This window comes from Hibiscus syriacus, unplaced genomic scaffold, assembly GCF_006381635.1.
Source record: "Hibiscus syriacus cultivar Baekdansim isolate YM2019G1 unplaced genomic scaffold, ASM638163v2 tig00112000_pilon, whole genome shotgun sequence".
In the NCBI taxonomy this organism is placed as follows: domain Eukaryota; kingdom Viridiplantae; phylum Streptophyta; class Magnoliopsida; order Malvales; family Malvaceae; genus Hibiscus; species Hibiscus syriacus.
This window is the reverse complement of record NW_024063235.1, coordinates 1,811,542-1,835,705: the sequence shown is the minus strand read 5'-3', so window position 1 is coordinate 1,835,705 and position 24,164 is coordinate 1,811,542. Positions and strand designations below refer to the sequence as shown.

The 24,164-nt window shown below is 39.4% G+C and overlaps 1 pseudogene; it reads right to left on the bottom strand.

Moving 5' to 3' along the window:
- Positions 1–111: 111 nt before the first annotated feature.
- LOC120174049 lies at positions 112–14,822 on the bottom strand (annotated as a pseudogene).
- Between the last annotated feature and the right edge of the window lie 9,342 nt (positions 14,823–24,164).

Genomic DNA, 24,164 nt, shown 5'->3' with positions numbered 1-24,164 from the left:
AAGGCAGCATATGAGATTTGCAAGAAAACTACTTTGTTACTAAGCTTTCTAATTGTTCCAAAATCTGAACTTACATATCATCATCAACCAAATGCCCATACGGACATAAATATTAGCACAAAATCCCCCGCTCAACATTAATTACAAAATTAAATTAAAATCTAAAATATATTATATGCCTAACCTAGCCTCTTGCTCCTCAATGCCACCCCAAAAACTAACGTCCCCGAGCAAACCTCATTGCAAAGTAGCTGGAGGATCTGGCTTTCGCTCAAACACTACTAATAGCTTCAACCAAGAATAACAAGAAGTTTGACGAAACCAGATTAGCCCTACCCGATGTCAGTATAGTCCGGTAGGATCGAACAATCATCAAGGCCTGAAATAAAGCCATGGGTGTAATTGTGTGGAATCACATCGAAGCCCTCTAATTCAGATGCGAAAGCCTCATCCATGCTTGAAGAGAAATTAATATCTACTCCATCAACCCAGCCGTCATCATTATTCACCAATGCCGGATCACATCTTAAGTTGGGATCACTAGGTGCAATTCTACCTGCTTGTTGAAATACTTGCTCAAAAAGTAAGTTGGATACATCACCATGCTCCATTGAAGCCTTCTTTAGTTTTGATTTAGGTCTGGTTATATCAGATACAGACAGCTTGTGCTTCCCCAAAGACTGCAATTTTTGTCCTGACCGAGACTTGGGATCATTAGCTGGGAAGGCAGCTGAAGCCCAATGCAGACCACCTTCGACACCAGCCATACCAGCTGCCCTGAGAAAAATGTCACTCTATTTGGTTAGTAATCAACAGAATTGGTTAGCAATCAACAGAACAGAAACCGGGTACTTAAAAATGTAAAGCAATATATGATTCAATGCCTGACCAATCTATCAACCAATGTAACCACATGGCCAACAGAACAATGACAAAAATTATCACTATCCCGTTTTGATATTTATAAAAAGGCATAAGAGTTAGAGCTATAATCTGAACTAGCATGCAAGAGATTCACAAAGACAATCTTTCAGACTAACGACAATAACTCCTAGCCAACAATTCATTATCAATTCTTGTAACTCAATTAAGCAGCAATACCTGAAACGATTCTCAGCCAAAACATTTGAAGCTTTGAGATGAGGGTCTTCTCCAGCAGACTTGTTTGTAGATGTAACTGTATTAGGGCCATATATTGATAAATTCATTACTGGTGGAAATGAAATCATAGAACCATCGATCTCCCTCACGATTTCCAGTGTTATCTCTAAACTTTCTTCAATTGCCTGCGAATTCTCTCTATCGGAGAGGGAAACTGCTTCATTCCACTGTCTATCACTGGCATCATGGAATGCAGCTGATAACAACTTGCTACACTCCTGCAAATTTGAAAATGTCATCCTTGGCGTCATATCCTGTGAAGAACGCTGAGGTGTGTTGCCAATAAAAGGACTGAGAAACATTCCCCCTAAACGAACACCATTTCGAGATGATGAAACATTTTGCCGATGTTCAGGGCAACGTGTCACCCGCCACACAGATGAAAGTAAGGCAGTAAAGTGCTTTTGAAGAAGTAACTCATGATCTGGCTGTGCAGCAGCAAAGTTTAACAGCATTCGCATGTTATCCTGCCATGATATAATATTTGATGGATAAGGTTTCTAGCTTCATTGACTATAACGAAAAAATTAATTTGTTGAACATAACTAAATCTATGAACGCATTAAGTCGACCGCACAATATGTATATACTTCATCAGCCCTGAAACACGGGTAAATATGGGGACAAAGGGGAGGAGGAACCTAGGGGAATGGGGTCCAGGGGAAGTGTGGTAACAGAATATGTTTTACAAAAATAACCTGGTGGTGGGAACCACAATAAATATTCGCTAAGACCTTCCTTTTCCCAAAAATGAAAAAATAATAATCATATGATATGTGAATCATTGTAGTTTTGGCGGATGACGCCCCACCTACTTAATAGATAACAATAGATTAAAATGACTTGGTTGCTACTAAGTGGAGAGGCAACCTTATATCAGGTGATCTTTAAAAATTTACACGTCAGAACAATGTTCACCTCAAATATTTCCTTATTTCTTGCTTTTATCCTCCTCACCAACTTAAAAAACGAATAGCATACCTCTGTTACTTTCAGAAGAGCTTTTCCGGAGCCTGCATAGCTGATCTTTTCATTACGCGAACTGTCTGGTGCGGCCAAAACATGTCTTTGAATTAGTTCCCTGAACCCCTCACAAGTCACAACAATGAACTGGATGACGATATCTACCCCTGTAAAAGCCACCAGCAGTCATGCTGTAGAGAGCGTCACTAACCAAACTCCAATTTGAGCCATATTCATGCACTACCGCACATAAAACAGCATCCTCCTGTGCCAACCAAGAATCAGGTGATGGAACACAATCTTTAGACCAGATATTGCCCTTCTTTAATTTCTCTGGTTTTATCATTAGGACTCGTTTCATGGGCATGGATGTAATGGAAAATTTGCCTCCCGTTTCATGCAAATTGCCTGATGATAAGCCACCAGCAGTCATGCTGTAGAGATCGTTTCATGCACTTATCTGATGATAAGCCAAAGCAACTTGCTGACGATATGCTTCTGTAGTAAAATCAGCATCCCATTCTGAAAATGGTTGATAGCAAAGCATTAATTCAGGATAGCACAACTAAGGTCATAAATTTATTTGCTTTTCACTATTTCAAATATTTTTATGTATAAAGTGGAACTGTATGAGCAATCCCTTGTTTTGTATGATTAATAACCTTAAGGGGGGTTTGGATTTGGGAATGTGAGATTCCCCAGGAAGGAATCCACATTCCCCCGTTTGGTTTGGCCAGGAATGTCATTCCCTGTAATGTTTTATTACCAATAGTGAATTTTTTTTGGATATATTACCCCAAATGTCATTACCTCCATTCCCTTAGGTATTGTAACATTACTGGCGTTTTGGACTAAAATGCCCTTAATTTTTTTTTTTCAAAAATATCATTCTTCTGTCATTGAATAATAAAAATTCTACGAAGGTTAAATTATAAATTTATCCTTAAATTATTTTAGATTTACAAAAAAAATCTATAATTAAAATTTTATATGAAGTTCAGGGGTTAAAATAAAATTTTACCATTTCATTCAACCTTTTTTATATTTTTAATTTTGTAAAAAAATTATATAAATATCATGAATTTAATTTTTTAAAGAAAATATATAAATATTTTACAACTTGTAATATTATACAAATATATAATAAGGACAATTTAGTCAAATATACATTCCAATAATCTTTTATTTCTTTAACCAAACACGGTAATCTTACATTCCTGCTAAACCAAACAAACACAAAATACAACATTCCCAGTAATCCTATTCCCTGATAATCTTTTATTCCCACTGGTAATCTTTTATTCCCACTGATAATCTTACATTCCGTGAACCAAACGCACCATAAAGGTATGCAAATCATTTGAGCCATATAATTTGCTTCTTTCTGAGGGAGAATCAAATAAAAGGAAACAATGTAACTGACCTAATTTTGCCACAGATTTTTTTATAAAAAAAAACTTTAAAAGCTTATTGCTTCTCATAATAACATACCAAGCAAAAAAAAAAAAAAATTACACAGAAAACGAAAAGACACTCTCATACACTAGAGGTTCCTCATCATCATCAATCTCAGCTTCCATTTCCTCTTGTACTTCTCAATTTGATCAAGTTCCCATTCTTCTTCTTCAAACTTCAATTCAGGTTCCATTGCTCCCTTCTCTATAATGGGTTCCCATAATTCCAGAAAACAGACTGCATATCGATCGATTGGTCTTAATTGGTTCTCAAGCGATGAGATTGTTTGTCCTCCTGCTGCAGCAACAGCTGCCATCTTCTAAACATCAGCCAACATATCAACATCATCTTCTTTGCTAGCAAGAATAAGTGTTTTGTCTTCAATAGGATCACCGGCATTTGAAATCAGCCCATTATCTTTATTTGAAGTAACCATAAATGCAGCTTGATCAGTTGACTCATCAGCATTCATGTCATCCTCATTTGCAAACTCATCATCTTCCAGTTTACTCATTGCTTCCTCTGTAAACTCCTGGTTGTCAACAGCCTCTTCCTGCTCCACTTTCTTCAATGCCATGTAATCTGCTTCATCTTCTGCATATTTCAAAGCAGCTTCAACATCAGCGTTAGATACAGAGTCCTTGGTGCCATTGCTGTGATTTTTCTCTTTCTGACTCCTAACTGTCAGAGTCCTATGACCCGAAAACAATTCCATGGGATCAAGCTTCTTGAAAAATTCAGTATTATACCCTCCTCTCTGTATAACTAGATCATCAAGGGCACGCTTCTGATTTGCTTTCTTCAAAATGCTTTCTTCAATGGTGCTCTCACTGATTAGACGATGTATGTGGACTTCACATGTCTGTCCTATTCAATGGAAACGATCTTGAGCTTGCTGATCCATGGCAGGATTCCAATCACTATCATAAAATATGACTGTATCCGCCCCAACAAGGTTAATACCTACTCCTCCACTACGGGTTGATAAGATGAAAAGAAAAATTTTAGGATTAGTGTTGAATCGTTGCATTAATGTTTGTCTCTCCTCAGGTTGAGTGGACCCATCCAGACGCATGTAAGTATATCCATATATATATTTATGAAGCCTCCAATATGTCAAGCATCTTGGTCATCTGGGTAAATATTACTGCCGATGACCTTCAGACATCAGTCTTCGTAGCAAAACCTCAAGCTCCTGCAACTTACCACAGTCAAATTGTATCAATCGCTTGTCAGGTAAATATACCTGCCTGGACTATTGCAGGTCTAATAGGTGTTAAGAGGGAAAACAAATTTTCAGCACATTGTTCTATATAAGTTGGATGCAGAAACACAGAAGTTCCCGTTTTGCTGCACCAGCAAACAGGAGTTGGGGCCCGTGCTGCTGGGATTGCAAACATGAAGGACTCAACCAGATGGACCATTGTATGGAATCGTTCAACTGGAGAAAGAACAATCCCAGAAAGCTTAGAGTACAAATAGGATCGGCCATCTGCTTTTTATCGGTGAATATCAAATGCAGGGTGTTTCACAGTTAGCAGTTCACGTAATGTTATCGGGTAAATTGGTTTTTCCTGCATCTCAAAGGATTCCACCAAGCAATTGATGTTGCTCGTTCTTTCGATTCTCTTCTCTTAAAGCCTTCCTAATCTCTTCAAATATATTCATCTCCAGACACACCACCAGCACTGATGTCCTATTTGATATAAGTGGATAATGAAGAAAAAAATAGATACAAAAAAGGTAATCTCCGGAAAAGGGAAGAGACAATAGTTTAACCTACCTTTTTATAAATTCGAAGCAATTCTTCCACATGAATTTCACTCTCCTTCTGCAGTAAGGCATGTTGCGGAAGACGGCTATCGGATAGAGCAAAATCACAACTGATAATTTGAGAAAATAAAAATGAAGATAAAAGAGATACAAAATTTACGTGGAAAACCCCTAAAAAATTTAGGGTAAAAACCACGGGCAACGGTAGAAGAATTTCACTATGAGAAAATAGGAATTACAACCTCTCTCGATCTACCAAGTAGAAAACAATGATAATTCTCTCTTGATAAAAAAGAGAAAACAACTCTCAAGAAACTCTCTAAATTCTCTCTAGTATTGGAAGAAAGTTAGAATGCTTTGGGATAGTTTTGAAGCTAAATGAGCTAGGGTATTTATAGTTGAAACTTAAGGACTAATTTGTAAATACCCTAAATTACAATAACTAAAATTGAGATTTTACCATTCAACCTTTTCAACCAAACTTTCGGTGGAATTAAATGTTTTGTTTTTTTCTTCAATTATCCACCGAAAGTGGCCATCAATTTGGCCACTTGATTTTTGTATTTTCAACAATCTCCCACTTGAAGATTTGATTGGAACAATCATATCTTCACACCATTCTTTCTACCTTGTACCTTCATGTTTCTTATGTCTCTGATAGGCCACAAGAGGATTGACACCAGATAAATTTATCAACATTTACTGCCTTTGTCATGAAATCTGCTATGTTGTCTTTGGTATGGATCTTCTGCATATCTACCGTTCATTCTTCCACCTTTTCACGAATGAAATGGTATTGAACTTGTATGTGCTTTGTCCTTGAATGAAATGTTGGATTCCTTGCTAAATGCAAGGCACTTTGACTGTCACAAAACAGAGAAACATACTCTTGATTGTGCCCAAGCTCCTCCAATAGCATCTTCAACCAAATTGCTTCTTTACTGGCTTGTGTAGCTGCTACATATTATGCCTCTGTTGTGGATGTAGCCACAACTGACTGCAATTTTGAAACCCAGCTTACAGCTCCACCAGCAACTTTAAACACATATCCTGTTGTAGATTTGCTTTTATCCAAATCCCCTGCATAATCATAATCTACATAACCATTGATTAGTAAGTTTGATCCTCCGTAATATAATGCAACATTTGAGGTCCCTTTGATGTATCTAAGGATCCTCTTTACTGTATTCCAATGCTCTTTGCTTGGATTTTCCATGTACCGACTAACCACTCCCACTGCTTGTGCAATGTCTGGTCTTGTGCATATCATAGCGAACATTAAACTTCCCACTGCTGATGCATACAGTACTCGAGACATCTCCATCCTCTCTTCTTCACTGCTAGGACTCATACTGGAGGATAATTTGAAGTTAATAGGAAGAGGGGTAGAAATTTGGTTTACAATCTTGCATGTTGAATCGTGACAATATCTTCTTCAAGTAATTCTTTTGTAAAAACCAAATTTTCCTATTACTTCTGTCTCGGTGAATTTGCATCCCTAAAATCTTGTTTGCTGATCCCAAGTCCTTCATTTCAAATTCCCTAGCCAGTTGTACCTTCAATTCTTCAATATGATCTTTGTTGGGTCCTGCAATCAACATGTCATCCACATACAATAGCAATATAACAAAATCATTATCACCAGACCTCTTGAAATAAAACACAAGGGTCTGCATTAAGTCTGTTGTATCCAAGGCACATAATGAAGGAATCAAATCTCTGATGCCAAAACCTCGACGCCTGCTTTAGACCGTACAGAGATTTGTTCAACCTGCAAACCAAGTTTTTCTTTTCTTTTTCTTCAAAACCTTCAGGCTGGAGCATGTAAATCTCTTCTTCAAGATTTCCATGAAGAAAAGTTTGTTTTAGCATCTAGCTGCTCTAGATGTAAGTTCAATGTAGCACACTTTGCCAAAACTACTCGAACTGTTGTTAGTCGAACCACAGGAGAAAATATTTCATTAAAATCAATACCTTCTTTTTTGAGCATATCCTTTGACCACCAGTCTTGCACGATACCTTTCAACTTGATCATCACCATTTCGCTTGATTTTGAAGACCCATTTGTTACCAATTGGCTTCCTTCCTTGTGGTAGTGGCACAAGGTCCCATGTATTATTTTTATGAAGTGCTTCAATTTCTTCTTGCATCGCCATCATCCACAGTGAAGCATCTGAGCTGTTTATTGCCTCCTGGTATGTTGATGGCTCACCGTCCTCTGTTAAAAGACAGTATGCAATATTTCCTTCTATAACATAATCTGAGTACCAATTGGGACGTCTTCTCACATGATCTGATTGACGAGTTGTTGGAGCTTCAGAACTCTCTGGTTCTTGTTCATCATGTGCTGGTTCTGCTTCAAAATAATCTCTTTCTTCAACCTCCTTTTCCACATGTATCTGTGTAGTCTCTGACTTTTCAGTGCTATCATCGTCTTCTTTTCTTTGTAGTTTATCTTCTACAAAGATAACATCCCTGCTGATGATCACTTTGCGGGTAGTGAGATACCACAAGCGATACCCCTTGACTCCATCAGCATACCCCAAGAATTTGCATTTCTTGGATTTTGGATCCAACTTTGAGATTTCTTGGGAGTTTTACATCACGTACACAATACTTACCAGTCCACATCTCCATTGGTGTCTTCAGCTCTATTGCAGTTGATGGAGCTCGATTCACCAAATAACAGGCGGTATTGACTGCTTCTGCCCAGAATGATTTTCTAGGCATGCATCCCTCAACATTGCTCTTGTTCTTTCTAACAAGGTTCTATTCATCCGCTCTGCCACTCCATTTTGTTGAGGAGTGTTCGCCACTGTGAACTGTCTTTTGATGCCTTCTTTCCTGTAAAAGTCATCAAATTCTTCGCTTGTGTATTCTCTTCCATTATCTGTTCTGAAACACTTGATCTTATTTCCAGAATCAAGTTCCACCCGCGCTTTGAAGTTTTTGAAAGTGGAAAACACATCTGACTTCTTCTTAATAGGGTACACCCAACATCTCCTGGAGTAGTCATCAATAAATGAGACAAAGTATTTTGCTCCGCCTAGGGATGTAACTGGTGCTTGCCATACGTCAGAGTGAACCAATTCTAGAACACTTTTGCCTCTAGAATTTGATGTGTTGAATTTCAAACGGTGCTGCTTACTTGTTATGGAATGCTCACACAAAGGAAGTGATACCTTTGTTAAGCCTGGAAGTAGCTTTTGCTCCACAAGGACTTTCATTCCTTGTTCTGACAGGTGTCTAAGTTTCTGATGCCATAGCATTGCAGAATCTGAACTACATGAGGCAACAGAGGCTTCTGCTTCTAGCAAAGTCTCTCCCTTCAGCATGTACAAGTTTGCTGTTATCTTTTCATCTTTCAGCACCACAAGCGCTCCACGGAACACCTTCATGATTCCTTTCCGTGTTTCAATCTTACTTGCATTATTATCCAACAATCTTTAGGATAATAAATTTTTCTTCAGGCCTTTCACGTGCCGCACATCTCGAACAACTTTAATTGTTTCATCATACATCTTCAATTTGATGGTTCCCACCCCAATGATCTCTAAGGCATGATCATTGCAACTATACACAGATCCTCCTGAGACAGGTTCATAATGATGAAACCATTCTCTTCTTGAGGTCATGTGATATGTTGCTCCCGAATCAATGAGCCATATATCTGCATATCTCTTTCTACCTTCCACAGTGGTTGACGCTTCACAGCATAGAGCATCTCCATCATATGAAGTGTTTGCAGTATTGCCTTGTGGATTGAAGTTTTTATTTAGACTCCAACAATCCTTCTTCAAGTGACCATTCTTTCCACAGTTGTAGCACTTTAAATTCTTCTTGCTTCTCGACTTCGATCTACCATGTTTGTGGCTGCTGCTTTGGCCACGTTCTGTTGATCTCCCTCTCATCATTGTCAACGCTTCTACTTGTTGCAGATTTACTTGTCTGTCTTCCTTGTTCTTGCGCCGATTTTCTTCTTGTAGAATAGCAGCTGCAATGTCATCGAAGACTGTTTGTCAAGTTGATGATGAGTTGATCATACGAATCCGGTAGACTTTGAAGTAGAAGTTCAACACGTTCTTATTCTCATATTTTACAGCTTAAGGATGTAAGCTGAGAAAATAAAGTGTTCAGTGTATTTAAGTGCTCCGTCACTGAAGTAGATTCTGGCATACGGAGAGTGTACAATTTTCTCTTAAGGAAAATTTTATTGTGCAGCGATGTGGCCTCGTACAATTTGGTGAGATGATCCCATATCTCTTTAGCTGTCTTCTTCTTCTCCTCGATGCTTGACAATACTTCATCTGCTAATGCTAGATGAAAGTTTGTCATAGCATTCCCATCCATTTCAATCCATTTGTTGTCACCTGTGAAATCCACCGGCCTTTCACTGATAGCTGCTAGACAACCGTCTTTCCTCAGGATGACCTTCATCTTCAATTTTCATAATGAGAAATTTCTCCTATTGAATTTTTCAATATCAAATTTTGTTGTCATAGCTTCTTTTACGGATAGCTCCCACTATTTCACTATCGTGAACAGTTCTCTGGAACCTTCAAAGAATGGGTAATAACTTCTTACTTTCTTATGTTGGAGGATCCACCTTTTGGTGGTAACCAAAAATACAATAAACATATATTACACACTCAAATCTGGCTCTGATACCAATTGTTGCGGAAGATGGCTATCGGATAGAGCAAAATCACAACTGATAATTTGAGAAAATAAAAATGAAGATAAAAGAGATAAAATTTACGTGGAAAACCCCTAAAAATTTAGGGTAAAAACCACGGGCAATGGTAGAAGAATTTCACTATGAGAAAATATGAATTACAACCTCTCTCGATCTACCAAGGAGAAAACAATGATAATTCTCTCTTGATAAAAAAGAGAAAACAACTCTTAAGAAACTCTCTAAATTCTCTCTAGTATTGGAAGAAAGCTAGAATGCTTTGGGATAGTTTTGAAGCTAAATGAGCTAGGGTATTTATAGTTGAAACTTAAGGACTAATTTTGCAAATACCCTAAATTACAATGACTAAAATTGAGATTTTACCATTCAACTTTTTTCAACCAAACTTTCGGTGGAATTAAATGTTTTGTTTTTTTCTTTAATTATCCACCGAAAGTGGCCATCAATTTGGCCACTTGATTTTTGTATTTTCAACAAGGCAATCTGCATAAGAGCTGCAATGTTTAACCACAAAGAACTAGGACAAGAACTTCTACAGCCAAATCGGGGATAAAACAACTCCAGTAGGTCAGGGAATTGATACATAGAAATACAAGCCATGTTGAGTATGCCCATTACCTCATCCATAGGATCGCTAAAATATGCTTTTCCAAGTTCTTCCTCCTCTGATAGTGTTGTCTCATCATCCTAGTCATTGAGAGTAAAAAAACAAAGAAAAAAGACATGAGAATCAAACTCTTACCAAACAGCTAAAATGGTCAAATAAAATTTTAATCAATTTCGATCAAGGAAAGACGTACATACATCATACTGGACAAAACTAGAAAACATACATTAAATCAATTGATCAAAACAAGGTAATTTACTACCCTTCTGACTATAACTAATGAATCAGAGTGAACAACACAATTTAAAAATCGTGAATAACCCATTCCCTCAAAAATATAAAATGGAAGAAGACAGAGAACTAAATGTGGTTCAAGTATAACAAATTCTGAATAATTCTCGAAGAAAATAATAATATATGTTTCAACAAAGAAGAAAGCTTTAAATCTAGGGAAAATAGACCAATATGCTTTTACTATCTTGCAGAACAGCCTATAATTTGTGATGTCTTCAGGAAATAAAAGTTTTAAAAGGTCAATCAGAAATTATATTAAAGGATGAACAAGTACTAAAGACTAACTGTGCCTTGCTGCTGTTCTAGAATACATCAGCTTATCTAGAATAATGCATAGCAACTTACAACAATCAAAAGAGAACCGATGGTACCACTAAAACAGTTAAAACACCCATTAAAAAAAATCTCTTTACCCGACCAGACCTATCTAACCCCTCCCACATACAGACAGACAACAACACAAACAGTTCAGACAAAATATTAAATAGTCTTTGCAATAGTTTTTTGTTATGATACTTGAATGAAATTTGTTTATTTTATTAAAGCAGCATAATTTCAACTGATGGAGTAAATACAATATCATTGCAAAAGCAAATAAATATTCATAAAACATGCAGGACCAGAAGTGCAATCAGAAAGCATAGTTGAAAGTGGAAATGCCTTCCTTTTTGGGGACACTATGGCAAGTCATAATTTCTTTTAAACCAAACAATCTAACACAAAAGTAGCATGCAGGAGAGCACCGATAATTTATTCTCATATTCCTTTGGCATAATTGCAACTCATCATATCGATACAACTGAAACTCACAACCTGTTGACTGTTATATACAGAAATATGAAGCATATGACCAAGACTAGAAACCTTTTATGACAGGTGTCACGCCCCCAGAACTTCGACGCCTCACACCGTCGGAATATCAGAGTCAAGGTCTGACGGGTCGTGCGGCCTTAGACGCTTTAGACGCTCCTCGGTCTTATCGACGACTAAGTAAGCCTTACCCAAGCTAAGTGAGTGTGCAAACTCACAAAGGTTGGAACCAAGCCCTCAAGGCTTTGGATTGCGGAAGCTTTAAACACCAACGTGGCTACTCGGAGCCACAAGGTTGGACTATCGTGTGGAAGTGCTAACACGAAGGTGGCTACTCCTGGCCACCGAGATAGGCAACAAGAACAAAGAACTAAGAACTCGAAAAGAATAGAGAAAATGCCTCAGAGCTTTATTACTCTCTCACAAAGAGAAGAATGGAATTGGGTGATTACAAATGAGGAGGAGAGATCTCTATTTATAGTTGAGCTCCCTCTCAATCAATGGCCTAGATCGTTTTACATCAACGGCTAGGATTTTGCCCAATTAATGACAAATCCCCTAAATCAAGGAATTACAACCAAATCCTTCCTAATTACATCCATTAGTAGGATTCTTGTCTTGGATAGGTGTTCACACTGGATATGGTAAGATTTTCCCACAATATCTTCCTGATTTTGTTGCCTCTTGCCATATTTACCGAGCTTCTGTGATCATCTTCAGATATGATGCCACTTTCCTTTTCTGCACGGCCAATGTGAACGGGCTCCATAGCATTCTCCAAGCGATGGGCCAAGTCTGGTGGCTTTGGCAAGCCCGATAACTATCTTGAGATTCCCTTTCGGACTCTTGCACCAATATTTTAGCAAGCCCGATCCTATGTCTTGAACCTCTCTGTCGGACACTTGCACCAGTGTCTCAGACCCAAGTTCCTAGCCCGTGACACTCTCCCCCACTGAACTTAGCGACGCCCTCGTCGCTGCACTCAACGATCCTGGCCAACACTACTTTGGATACTTTTCCTTGCCTTGGCTTGTTGCGGTCCTCCCATACGAACTGCTTGCCTTGGCTTCTGCCGCATGTAACTTCACGATCCCTCGCGCCATACTTCACATCAACTTGGTTGCCTTTCGACGCCTTCGCTTTCTCATGTCCCCCCATAAGGACTCAACCTCCCATAATGGCTGTGCTTGCTTCGGCTCTTGCCGCCAAGTGATGAAATGGGCTAACACGCCCACAAGTGCATCTCTTCCGTAGGAACTCCTTCCTACAAGTCTTGATTTGCCTCGACTTGGACCTCCTTGTCCTTTGCGGCAAAGTCTTGGATCCCATCCAAACTTTGTTCCATCCGCGTTAAGAGTTAGGTCTTGCCCGACCTAAACTCACTTAAAGTTGCAGATCAAGCTCACAAGAACACAAGAATAGTGCTGAGATGTACCTTCCCCTCTGATTTAGTTGGCATTTGCTCAAATTTTTGCGTCAGCCCTTCTTGCTCAATGAAGTCTGACACTCCCCGCATTGAACCCTTGTCATTGGTGTTCTTTGCGCCATCCTGCATCGGCACTTTCTCGCGGCAAAGTCTGATGCCCCTCCTTGCTTCATCCCTTCTAACACGAAGGTTGGAGCTCGCTTCCCACCTTTGAAATGGGTGGTGTCTCCATGGTTGCCTTGTCCCTCAACGTCTTGGCCTCCTTCGACTCTTGTCTACGAGTCTTTGAAGGATTGTTCCTCTCTTGAACATCCTCGGTAAGCCCTTGTCTCGACTCCTTGGACATGGTCAACTCAGTCTGCCCTTGGCCTCTACTTGCTTTGGCAGAAATGAACTGTATTGAGCCAAGTCGCAACGCCCCTTCGATCCTTGGTTCGTCCTCTTCATTGGACAACACGATCCTGGGCTCATCCGTTACCTTGGATGACTCGACTCCCCTCGGGTAATATTGCAACACTGTTGGCACCTCAAGTTTGCGCCCCTTCGGTTGCTCGACTCTTACCCTCGGCTTAGCATCTTCGGCACTTGAACTTGTGCCATGATTGCGCACATTGCCTCCAGACTCACCGTCTGGTTCATCATTGAGTGGATCTTCTCTACCACTCGAGGAACAACCTTCCTCATCATCCGACTTGCCTTCATTTTGGAATCTCCTGCCGCTACCCTCGGCTTTGGGCTTTGCTTTGGAAGTCTTCTTCTTGACTCCAAATTCTTTGATGGACTCGGCGGTTGTCAAGGCTTTAGACAGCCCCTTGACTTCCCTTCGCTCCAACACTTTCTTTGCCCACGGCTTCAATCCGAACATGAAGGTGAAGAACCCTTATTCGTCAGTCAAACTTGGGACTTTGAGCATGAGTCTTCTGAATCGGCTCACATACTCCTTCAGTGTCCCCTTATGCCTGAGGCGCCTCAACTTGGACCACGCCTCCATCTTGGCATACTGTGAGCGAACCTGCTCACTTTGCACCCTCGGCTTGACGGCTTTATCACTTGCTATCGCACCGGGTCCTTTCCTGTGCTCGACTGCTTTGACACCCGCAGTCTCGTCACGTCTTGATCCTGGCTTGACTACTTGAGAACTTGTAGTCGCACCATGCTTGCCCCTTGATTCGGCTACTTTGGAACATGTAGCCTCGTCAAGTCTTGCCCCTGACTTGATTGCTTGATCATTCGCAATCGCATCTGGCTTCCTTCTCGGCTTGACCGCCTCATCTTCGACAGCCTTGCCTCGTCTTGATCCTTGCTTGGCCGCATTGATCCCATCAATCGGACCAAGTCTTTCCCTTGACTTGGCAGCTTGAACTCTTCTGCCTCCGCCAATGCTTGCTACTCCTCCTCTCCCATCTCTCCATGATGGTTGTAAGGCGACGTTTCTCGGGACATCCTCTAATCAAGTGAGGACCATCACAGAAGTAGCACTTGAGCTTTTCCTTGCTCGCTTTCTTCTTTTCCCCGGACTTGGCCTTGCCATTCTTACCCGATGGCTTTCCTTGGCCGCGAACAGTCGATGGCTCAAATTGGCCACTCGAAGAGCTTTCTATACCATCTCCCGCTGCACCTTTCCCGGTCTCCCCCATTGTTGCCACTATCCCTGGGCAGGGCCTGGATGACACATCGCTCTTTGGCTTGACATCTGCAAGCTCAGTCGGCGTTCCGGCTACAGCTATGGCTTCCGAAAATCTCTGGGCATCACCTTGCTCTCCCCCGAGCATCGCCCCTGGTCTAAGTCCTTCCAAGAAGGTCTTGAGCGCACCCCATTCACTCATTGCTCCCTTGCATATGAGTAGCTCCCTCTTGAGCTCATCCAACTCGCTTCTCAAAGCCGCTACCTCGGCTTCTTGGGCATTTCTCCCTCGAACCATCTCCAACTCGTCAAGAACTCATTGCGTCTCGACCTTGAATCTGCCCTCTATGGACTCTAATCGATCAAGGCGGGATTCCACAACACCTTGGGTCTGCTTGGCCTCATCCTCGGCTTGTTCAAGTCTACCGACCCTTTGTTCCCACGAAGTTGAGATATGCTCTAGATTAATGAGCTTCTCGGTATGGTCAGCAATAACTTCCATCCAATAAGCCCACTTCTCGTTCATCGTTAGCTCCTCCTCTGGTTCCTCCTGAAGACTTTCCCCGTCATCATGAGAGAACCTTTCGTCTCGCTCGGACATGCCTTCGGCGTCACCCTTGAGCCTCTCTACCTCGAGAACCGGCTCCCCTTGGTGTGCTATTGTTGCCTCGAGCATTCTTTGCGAACTCATCACAGCATCCTCATGCTTGGACACCGATGATGCTCTTGAGCCCCTCGGACTCTCTTCCCGTTTCCCACCATGGCACTCCTTGCCTTTGCGTGCGGAAACTCCTCTTTTCTTGTGCCCCATTCAATTATCAAAGTAAATTGATTGAAAGTAAGTAAAACAAACTTACCCGACTCACACCTTCCACCAAAACAAGGTTGAAACGATCGTTGCTTGCCCACAACGACTCGCTCTGATACCACTTGTCACGCCCCCAGAACTTCGACGCCTCACACCGTCGGAATATCAGAGTCAAGGTCTGACGGGTCGTGCGGCCTTAGACGCTTTAGACGCTCCTCGGTCTTATCGATGACTAAGTAAGCCTTACCCAAGCTAAGTGAGTGTGCAAACTCACAAAGGTTGGAACCAAGCCCTCAAGGCTTTGGATTGCGGAAGCTTTAAACACCAACGTGGCTACTCGGAGCCACAAGGTTGGACTATCGTGTGGAAGTGCTAACACGAAGGTGGCTACTCCTGGCCACCGAGATAGGCAACAAGAACAAAGAACTAAGAACTCGGAAAGAATAGAGCAAATGCCTCAGAGCTTTATTACTCTCTCACAAAGAGAAGAATGGAATTGGGTGATTACAAATGAGGAGGAGAGCTCTCTATTTATAGTTGAGCTCCCTCTCAATCAATGGCCTAGATCGTTTTACATCAACGGCTAGGATTTGCCCAATTAATGACAAATCCCCTAAATCAAGGAATTACAACCAAATCCTTCCTAATTATTGGATAGGTGTTCACACTGGATATGGTAAGATTTTCCCACAATATCTTCCTGATTTTGTTGCCTCTTGCCATATTTACCGAGCTTCTGTGATCATCTTCAGATATGATGCCACTTTCCTTTTCTGCACGGCCAATGTGAACGGGCTCCATAGCATTCTCCAAGCGATGGGCCAAGTCTGGTGGCTTTGGCAAGCCCGATAACTATCTTGAGATTCCCTTTCGGACTCTTGCACCAATATTTTAGCAAGCCCGATCCTCTGTCTTGAACCTCTCTGTCGGACACTTGCACCAGTGTCTCGGACCCAAGTTCCTAGCCCGTGACACAGGCATCCAGTACCAGAACTATACAAACAACATAACATAAAGACAAACAGAAGATCAGCATTTGATAAAAAGAAGACACACAATCAAAAGAAACAAAATAATTAAAAGGAACTGTTTTACCTGTTCGTCACTGAAATCATATGGTCCATCTTTAGGTAGCTCCCCAGAGCTTTCTGACAGATTTCTGGGCGAAGATGCCTCGATATCTGGTGAGTAGTTTTCGGACTTGGACAAGAAGGCACCATTGCTTTCATTCTATAATCAGAAAATAAACATCATTTTGAGACAAGTACTTCCTTTGCAATTGACTAGAACAACCACAAACACATACAACTTACAGAACGACGAACAGGAAAATTGGTTGTCTCAACTTTACTGTAAGCAGAAACAAGGTTTTCATTGCCTGCGAAAATTAAAATTTTCAGAACTTTGAGCAGATCAATTGATACATAAGGTACAAGTAACAAAAGTTATAAAAAAATTATCAGCCTTACTACTATCATCATTCGCCGATATTGACTCATTTTCATCCTCCCTCTTTTCTGGACTACCTTCTCCATCAGCTGTGAAAACTTACATTGATCAACATACTACATTTTAACCACAAAATAAAAAATAACTAAAATGCAAGCATGAAAATAAGGATGCAAATTACATGGATGGCAAGACACACATCAAATACTTTTAGTCTATATCATCGTAATCCAAAAAGGAAACATAAGTAACAATGCAAGCACTAATCCATATCATAACACGACTTGGCGCATAATATGAAAATCAAAAGAATCATTACCTTTCCCTCCCTTTTTTCTTTGCAACAGAGAAATATGTAGGGAAAGAAGAGTAAAAGCATATAAACGTAAGATGTTACCTGTTTCCACAGCATAACGCCTGAGGAGCTCCTCAAGTGGAAGATCTATTTCACTGTGCAAAGCTTCCAATTCTTCTTGCCTTTCTTCAGCAGTAATAAGAGCCTCATCTTCCTCTAGTGTTTGCTCATCATCTTCCTAAAACAAGATCATCATGAAAAAAACCATTGTTATATGCTTAGACCACCAAAGCGTGAATGTTTACCGAAAATAATACAAAAATAAAAAGAAAACAAAAAGAAACAAATTGTCTACAATAATTTCTATGGAGACGTTTAAACCCATAATCTCTTCTTTTTCCTTTTCCTTTCCTTTTCACTATTTTCGCTAAAGAAATTAGATAACTTGTTGGAATTCTTAAAATTAAGAATAGATTACTTACCTTATTCTTCGGAGTTTCCTTTGTACAGTATGATCTAATCTTAGTCTCTAATTTTTAGGGAGTTACTGATTTTTTCGAAATTGTTCCCTTATTTACACTTAGACTACTCTATAAAGGCTGTAAACTATTTAGTAAATGATAACAACCTTCTTTTTAAGTTTGTTCATGGCATCAGAGCTTTAAGGATTTTTGATCATGTCATCTCTAATCTCTCGTCCCAAACGTCCCTCTCTTTAATCTCTCTTGCCTCATGTTTTATTCCTTATCATGGGTGACACAGTTGAAACTTTATTCGAGACTAAAACCTTACAAATGATTCCAAATATCAATCAAGGAACGCTCAAGGGGACCTTAATTCCTCTCTTATGATCACTAACCATCAACTAGATGAAAACAATTTCATGCAGTAGTCCCAATCAGTCATTATAGGGATTCGTGGTCGTGGCAAACTAAGATATATCAATGGAGACATCCCACAACTAGCCACAACTTGCCCAACTTATAGAACTTGGGAACTCAACAACTCAATTATAATGACTTGGTTAATTAATTCAATGGAAGGCCTTATTAGTCGCACCTACCTCTTCTTCAAAACTACAAAAGATTTATGGGATGCAATCAAAGAAAACTACTCGGATCTTGGAAATGCCTCCTAAGTATTTGAGATCAAACTGAAGTTAAAGGACATTCGACAAGGAACACTTGAAGTAACTCACTACTACAATAATCTGAAAATTTTGTTGCATGAACTGGATATGTACTATGAGGCAGACTAGAGAGATGGTGTGAAACACACCAAGTTTATGACTCACCTCAACAATGAACGTCTCTATGAGTTTCTAGTAGGACTGAATCGAGAGCTAAATGAGGTCCGTGGTTGAATTCTGGGTAGAACCCCCTTTCAACCATTGGTGAAGCATTTGCAGAAGTTAGAAGAGAAGATAAACGTTGACTTGTCATGATGGGTGATTCAAAGGAACCTAAACCTGTGACAATTACTGGTTACCGTCCCACTGAAAACTCAGCCCTTATCTCCCGAAGCCCACAACCACAAAGGTCCCATACTGAAAATGATTCAAGCTCAACCAGGCCATGGTGTAGTCATTGCAACCGTGTAGGACATACCAAGGAAAAATGCTTCAAACTCCATGGCTATTCTGGAAAAAACCAGAAGGAGAATAAGACTACAATGATGTCCACTAATACTTCCACTGCTGCAGATGATGCTCTCAACATTCGCCTAACCAAAACCCAACTTGAGACACTTTATAAGTTACTTGGTACTTCTACGGCTAGTGGTTCTCTAGCCACCCAAGGTATTACACTCAACATTGTCTTTAAACTAACAAATCCTACTAGATACTCGATTCGGGTACTTTCGATCACATGATAGGTAACCCCACTTTGTTTCAAACTTATACACCTTGTCATGACCAATCTCGAATCTGCATAGCTGATGGATCCTACTCACTGGTGGCTAGATTTGGAAGAGTAAAATTAGTAGAAAATTTCTCCCTTGATAAAGGTGTACATGTTCCAAAATTTTCCTATAATTTACTTTCAATCAGTAAACTTACCAAGGATGAAAATGTTCTTGCTAAATTTTCTGCAATTGGTTGTGTGGTACAGAAATAGAAATCGGGGAGGATGATTGGCAATGCTAAAGTTGAAGATAGAATCTATGATTGGAATAAAGATAGTACGCAAGAAGGATTGGCTCTATCTACTTCAAAAGAGGACACAATTATGTTATGGCACTATAGACTAGGACATCCAAACTTCTTGAATTTGAAGAAATATATTTCTTTCTTATTTCTCAATAAAAGTGTAAGCTCATTGAAATGTGAAAATTTCCTATTATCCAAACACACCAGTGTACCATACCCGTTAAAACCTTATGTCCAATCTCAACCTTTCTCGTTAATACACAATGATCTATGGAGAGTCAACCATGTAAAGAATGTTACGAGACTAGATGGTTTGTAACTTTCATTGATGACCACAGTAGGGTTTGTTGGGTATACCTCCTCAAAGAAAAATCCGAAACACCCAAAATATTTCAAAACTTTCACTTAATGGTTCGAATCCAATTTAATTAAACCATACATACACTCCGAACTGACCATGGTAGAGAATATTTCAACTGTGTCCTAAGCCTTTACCTTTCTGACCAAGGCATCATACATCCAAGTTCTTGCCCCGACACACCTCAACAAAACGGGATATTCGAAAGAAAAAACTGACATCTCCTTGCTGTGGCTCGAGCCCTAATGTTCCCATGGGTGTCCCAAAATACTTGTGGGGAAAGGTTGTCCTCACTGCTTGCTACCTCATAAATTGTCTACCATCAATGGTATTAAATTTTCAAATACCTCTACATACACTTCAAAAGGACTTTCCCTTATTTCGTGTTCCTGACCTACCAACAAAATATTCAGTTACAAAACGTTTGTCCATAATCATCAACCCAATCAATCCAAACTTGATCCTCGAGCCCACACATGTGTCTTCATTGCTATTCCCCCATACAAAAGGGCTATAAGTGTTACTCACCAACCTTACACCAAGTGTTTGTCTCTCGGGATATAACCTTTTTTTAGAATGAACCATACTTTGTAGCATCTCATATTCAGGGGGAGACTCTCAATGAAGATGAGACCCTTAATACCATTCTCATTATACTTCATGATCCTACCTCTACTATCACAAACAAACCTAACAACCTAATAGTTATTATATTTACAGATTTAGGGATTGTTTCTCCTATACAATAGTAAGAAATTAGTAGAATCAATCACACCACTGAAAACAACAGCAACATGATCCAGTGAGGCAGCAAGAACAAGATCAAAAACTTCATGTATACTCTCAATGACTTCATCCTCCTGAAAATGAAATAGCAGTACCAATTTCATCCCCAATCGAGGACTGTTATGAAACAGAAGTCTCACCTCCATCACCATCCATCTATGTTCCAATTGCTGTTTGAAAGGGAACAAGGAGCTGCACTCAACACCCTATTTATCGGTTTATTTCCTATTAAAACTTATCTAAGTCTTATAAAGCCTTTGTTTCTAATGTTGATACTGTAGAAGTTCTGAAAAACATAGAACAAGCTCTTAAATCAACATATTGGAGACAAGTTGTGATAGAAAAAAATAAAGGCTATCAAAGACAATGAAACGTGAGAAGTCCCAAATTTACAAAGTGGTAAGAATACTATAGGATGCAAGTGGATCTTCACTACAACATTTAAACCTGATGGCAGTATCGATTGATTAAAGGCTCGACTTGTGGCTAAGGGCTTTACTCAAATTTATGGCCTTGACTACGACGAGACGTTTGCACCAGCTTCCAAGTTAAACACCATTCGAGTTCTTCTATCCCTTGCTGTCAACTTGGATTGGCCCTTGACCCAATTAAACTTAAAAACACCTCCCTCAATGGGGAATTAAATGAGGAAATGTACATGGACTTCCCACCCGGGTTTGAAGAAAGCAAGAACCAAGTGTGTAAGCTAAAGAAGTCCTTATATGGAATAAAACAATCTTCAAGGGCGTGGTTCAACCGATTTGCCAAAGCTATGACTAGTAGAAGTTCTATTCAAGGACAAGTTGACCACACCATGTTCTATAAACACTCGAAAATTGGAAAATGTTGCATTCTCATTCTCTATATGGATAATATAATATTAACAGGGGATGATTCAAGCGAAATTAAATGTCTAAAAGAGTTTATTAGTGTTGAATTCAAACTTAAGGACTTGGGTAATCTTATATACTTTCTTAGAATGGAGATATCAAGGTATAAGGCAGGTATTTCAATCTCCCAAAGAAAGTATGTTCTAGATCTTCTTTCAGAAGTTGGTTTGTTGGGTTGCAAACCAGCCGAAACTCCTATGGAATTCAATCTTAAATTAGAGAATGATCAAGATGGATAAGATATCGATAAGGGGATATCAACAAATAGTAGAGAGACTTATCTACCTATCTCACACTCATCCAGACATAGCTTTCGGTGTAAGTGTTATCAACCAGTTCATGCACGCTCCAAGAGAGAAACATCTAGAAGTTGCGTACAAGATATTAAGGTATCTCAAGGGGATTCTGGGTAAAGGCCTACACTTCAATAAAACTGTCAATCGAAGTGTAGAAGTATACAATGATACAGATTGGACAGGTGCTATTAACGACAGACGTCATACAAGTGGTTACTGTAGCAACGTTTGGGGTAATTTTGTAACATGAAGAAGTAAAAAAAGTCTGTTGTAGGACGCAACAGTGTAGAGGTAGAGTATCGAGCACTATCCCATGGTATATACGAAGGAATCTGGATACAACGACTACTGGAAGAACTAAAAGTGTCCTATACAAGACCTATAACAATGCATTGTGACAACCAGGAAGCAGTGATCATAGCACATAATCCTGTCCACCATGATCGCACCAAACATTAGGAAATTGATCGCCACTTCATCAAAGAAAAAAATTAACTCGAGAAAGGTTTGTGTTACCTACATACCTACGAGACAACAAGTTGCAGACTTGTTGACCAAAAGCTTGAGAAGAAACATGTTTTAAGAAATTATTAGCAAGTTGAGTTTGATAAATATCTACACTCCAACTTGAGGGGGAGTGTTGGAATTCCTAAAATTAAGAATAGATTACTTACCTTATTCCTAGAAGTTTCCTTGTATAGTAGGATCTAATCTTAGTCTCTAATTATTAGGGAATTACTAATTTTTAGGGATGTCTCATTTATTTACACTTAGACTACTCAATAAAGGCTGTAAACTATTTAGTAAATGATAACAACCTTCTATTTAAGTTTGCTCATAACTAATAAAAAACAAAAACTCCGTCATATACTTCATATCACTCAGTTCTCTTAATCTATTCTCTCAATTCTACAAGTTTTTCTAATTCTTTCTCAAATTAACGAATACTTCACAATTGGGTTGTGAAACTCAATAAATTTTGTTATCCTTTTTACATTACTAGCCCAAATACATAATATTATAGGGTACGATATATGACACGAAAGAAAAGATAAAAAAAACAATTCTTCAAGAAAATCTTCATTTATTCTCCTTCAGAAATTATTGAAGATCAGGGAGCAACATAATCAAATTCAAAGAGATATAGGAATAAAATAAAAAAGACAAGCAAACTCAGGAAAGAAATCAAATCAAAACCAAAAGGGAATAAATCCTTTCATTTTCGGACCTTGCATGGAAGGAAACAAGCCATCCTCCATTACTATAAAACCTGCAAATGAAGTGAAAGGGAATAAGCTTTAAGCCTTCAAAAATCCACAAAGTGAAAGGGGAGAAAACTCTTGAAAATCATTAAAAATGAAATGAGAAAAAGTAAAAAAAGGTTTAGCTTTCGGGATCACTTGGAGGACAAACAGTCACTGGAGGAACCAATCATCACCGGAGAAGGTGAGAAGACCAAAAACTTTCAGTCTATATCTACGCAGAAGGGGCTTTTCTTTGGAGTTTTGTGGATTTGGTTTTGGGGTGTTGAGAGGAGCGTTTTGGGTTAGGTTAGTTTGCTCTGACCACCGTGGGTAGTGGTCGTCGGAGCGACAATAAGGTGGCGGTGGCTCACTATTAATTTTTGGAAATAGGGAAGAGAGTATGAGAGAGTTTGAGAGCTTGGGTGATGAGTTGTTTTTGGAGAAGGGTTATAAATGAGCTAATATTGAGATAAAATGGGTTTTATATAGCAGGGACGTAAGTGCAAATACCATTTTCTTTAGTCATGGCCGCAATCTCTGAACGTTTGAAATGTAAATCAATTTGGTCACCTATTGTAAGTTGGTTGTCAGATTTCAATTTATTTCAATTTGGTCTTTTTCATATTTTTTTTTTATAAATTAGTGCCCTAATTTACTTTTTTTTTATTTTGTAGTATATACTTTTTGTTTATTATTATTATTTAAATATTACTTTTATTCTTTTTAAAGTGAATCCAATTAAAACAAAAAGGTCTTCAAAGGTAAATAGATTCAGATTGAATTTAAATTTTATTTAAAATTATCGATTTTCACAATTAAGACCATCGGGTAATTAATTTGATACCAAAAACATGATTCAGGGGTACTCATCCTTATCTGATCATAAACGACTCCCAAATTAGACACATATCTGGTAAGACGTAGTCATGTAAACATTAAATAGGTGTCTGATCCACCTGATTCGAAAGTGATTGGTGGTGACTCCATCATTTGATCCAAGTCCGAACGTGAACCCGAGGCAACCCAAAAAACCGTTGTGACAGCTTGGCGACTCTGCTTGGGACACAGGAAAGTCAGACC